The 2,892-nt window shown below is 37.1% G+C and overlaps 1 protein-coding gene and 1 long non-coding RNA gene across 3 annotated transcripts in view; one reads left to right on the top strand and one right to left on the bottom strand.

Annotated features, from left to right (window-relative positions):
- Window positions 1-2,892, top strand: part of LOC107100989 (alpha-1,3-mannosyl-glycoprotein 4-beta-N-acetylglucosaminyltransferase C-like) — an 80,839-nt gene that overhangs the window by 16,487 nt on the left and 61,460 nt on the right. The gene's annotated exons all lie outside the window — the stretch shown is intronic.
- LOC107100990 lies at window positions 11-632 on the bottom strand. Its single transcript, XR_001482056.1, has 3 exons — window positions 512-632; window positions 222-425; window positions 11-61 (listed from the first exon to the last, which is right to left on the bottom strand). It is a non-coding gene; the product is annotated as an uncharacterized LOC107100990 (long non-coding RNA).

Genomic DNA, 2,892 nt, shown 5'->3' with positions numbered 1-2,892 from the left:
GTTCATGTTGCTGCGGTCTGCAGTCTGGATGTTAGATGTCGCTGAAAATTACACACTGTAGCTTTAAAAAGAAATTAAATGAAAATGAAAAACATAAGATTGAGAAATAAAAATTGTGAAAAAAAAAATCTTTTTGGATTTTATTTTTGGATAGCTTTTTTGTTTTTATTTCCATGTACAAAATGGGTACTTTGCATGCAACAATTTTGAAACAAAATTACCTCCATAATTTTTCTAATAATTTAGATACGATTCTCTCTTCCAGCAGTCCAAAAACATGTCTTAGACTGTCCTTGGGTGGGTGTTTCTGATAGATGGAGCTGTATTACAAATTTTAAATTTGCATTATTAATAATATGTCAAATTTTGGTCGTTTAATTTTGAAGCAGTCTTACAGGAGGAATCAGTCTTTTCTTGCTGGTTGTCTACAGAAACAGACAAAATATTTCAAAAACTTTAGTTAGAACATAGGTAAAATAGGTAAATTAGGGCCAAGGTAAAGCAAACTTACCGCCTGCTGCCTGGCAGATTGTCGTTTTCATTTCGTCCATTTTTAAAAGCGTTTGATCCATTTTCCACTAACTTTCACAAGTTAAAAAAGAGGGGCCTACAACAGTCCCACAAGGCTTAATTATCCCTCTGACTGATAACAACTTGGAATGGAGGGGGAGGTCGGCTGAAATGAGAACAGGAAGGAAGGGGGAGGGTGGATGGGAGGGGGGATTATTGCAGATTGTCTGATATTACCTGGCCTCTGATCAAAAGACTGTGTTGGCAGGCGGAGCACATAATCCGCTCAATTTCTCTTTCTGGTGCCATAAAACATCTGGAGCTGTGTAAAGCAAGATATTAGTGACCAGCCTACATCTGGCTGTGAAAGTGTAAATCACACTCACAAAATGGAAAGCAGTGTAAATCCACCAAATTCATTTTTAACACTTTTCTCTTGGGGAACCACAACTACAAGAACAATTTTTAAATATGTTTTTTTTTTCCCACTGCTTTCTACCATAAGCAGGCATTAACTATTGATGTATCATTTTAGAAAAGAAAAATATACTACAGAGTTTAAATTGGAAACTTTTCATCTGAATATTTTTTTTGAAAATTTCAGTTTGTGTTTTCTAGACTCTAGCTCAGATTTATTTATATTCTCTAGGCCTGAAGATCAAAAGTCTACTTGAACGGTGAGAATGTTTTCAGTCTCTCACAGACAAAATAGAGCTTCCCATTTAAGAATTTCTTCTTTGCATTTCTTCTAAGTCCTTGTCTCCAAACCAAAAACTTTTAGCGCCTATAAGTGAGTGATACTGCTCATCTTAATATCGATCCGATGCTGATTTAATACGGAGCAGGTATAGCCAATATTGATATCAATACAGATACTTTAAATTTATTAAAGGGGTCATAGAAAGCAAAACAGAGTTTAAATTGTCATAAATGAATGATGATAGTTCAGTGGGTGAAATGGACGTACAGAGAAGTTCAAACCCCATCGACAGCTCCTTTCTCTGCAAATCTCACATTTCTAAACTTCCACCATAAAATGGGTGAATACAAACAAAGCCCGGAATTGACGTGAATTCAGGGATTTTGCCTTATTTGGTTCTGGCCTGTACTTTTGTAATGCCCCGAAATTTACATACAGACCAGCCGACTGGTTCACTGGCCCAAGAACAGGATGTTCTTACATGTTAAGATGTAAGACACTAGTTTGGCTGTTTACTTCTACAAGAATTACAAATGAGGCCGTTTTTATATTGAAAATGAGCCAGAACCACAGGTGTAAATGCAGTGTTCCAGGCTGGACGGAGAAAGCTGACTGACCCAGCTGTTGCTGGGCCGCTGACTGGACTGGACCTCAGCAGAGAGCAATGAGCTGTCCTCAGCCGGAGAAGGCGGGCTGGGGACCGGTAAGGCAGGAGAGGGGAAGCATGGGGCCACCTGTGTCCAGGCTACCATCACTGGGTCGGGTTCGGTCGCTCCGTCCTCCACTGGCTCCCTGCCCCCGTCCGCCGGGGCTCCCGGACCAGCCCCGGAGCTGACGGCTCGGTTCTGCTGCAATGTAGTCGACCAAAATCCTGTACGGTTTTGAAATTCCCCCCCAGATATTTTTTTAGCAATGAAAAGTAGGACATGTCCGGGAAAACGAGGACATCTGGTTACCCTACCATATCAACATAGTATCGATAGTTGTATCACTCTGCCCACCACCATTAGCATCAGTGTAGCCTTTGCCCTCTGATTTGGTCTTCTCACAAAAAATAAATTAGAACGAAATCTGCTTACAGTCAGGTTTTCTCTGTTATTTAGGTAGTTGTTTATCTAAACAGCACAGCTACAAAAGTGAAAACGCAATCCCTTTTCTATCTAGAGCTAGTTGATGCCTTAATCCTCAGTGAGAGTGACTCAAATCTGGTACTAAATCAGGGATCCCTAATCTGAGATCTCTATCTCTTAATGGCTGGTTTATATATCCTTTATATATATATATATATATATATATATATATATATATATATATATATATATATATATATATATATATATATATATATATATTTGATTTAAAAGTGTCATATTAAGATAAATGGAAAAAAAATTTCAGTCAAAATAGTTCATATTATATTATTTATGTTTAAGGTTTTGAACATTCAATACTGTGTCATCATTTCTGTGTTTCAAATACTGTTAAATACTGTGAAATGTTTTTCCCTCCCTTTACTGAAGAATACAGACAAGACAAGAATACAGTGTATTTATGTTTAACTGTTAAACTATCTATTAGCAGTTAATTTTTCATGATTATCTATCTATCTATCTATCTATCTATCTATCTATCTATCTATCTATCTATCTATCTATCTATCTATCTATCTATCTATCTATCTA

Source organism: Cyprinodon variegatus, unplaced genomic scaffold (genome assembly GCF_000732505.1).
Source record: "Cyprinodon variegatus isolate N-32 unplaced genomic scaffold, C_variegatus-1.0 Scaffold1042, whole genome shotgun sequence".
Classification (NCBI taxonomy): Eukaryota; Metazoa; Chordata; class Actinopteri; order Cyprinodontiformes; family Cyprinodontidae; genus Cyprinodon; species Cyprinodon variegatus.
Note: the sequence above shows the minus strand (reverse complement) of the source record. Positions and strands in the feature narration are given on the sequence as shown.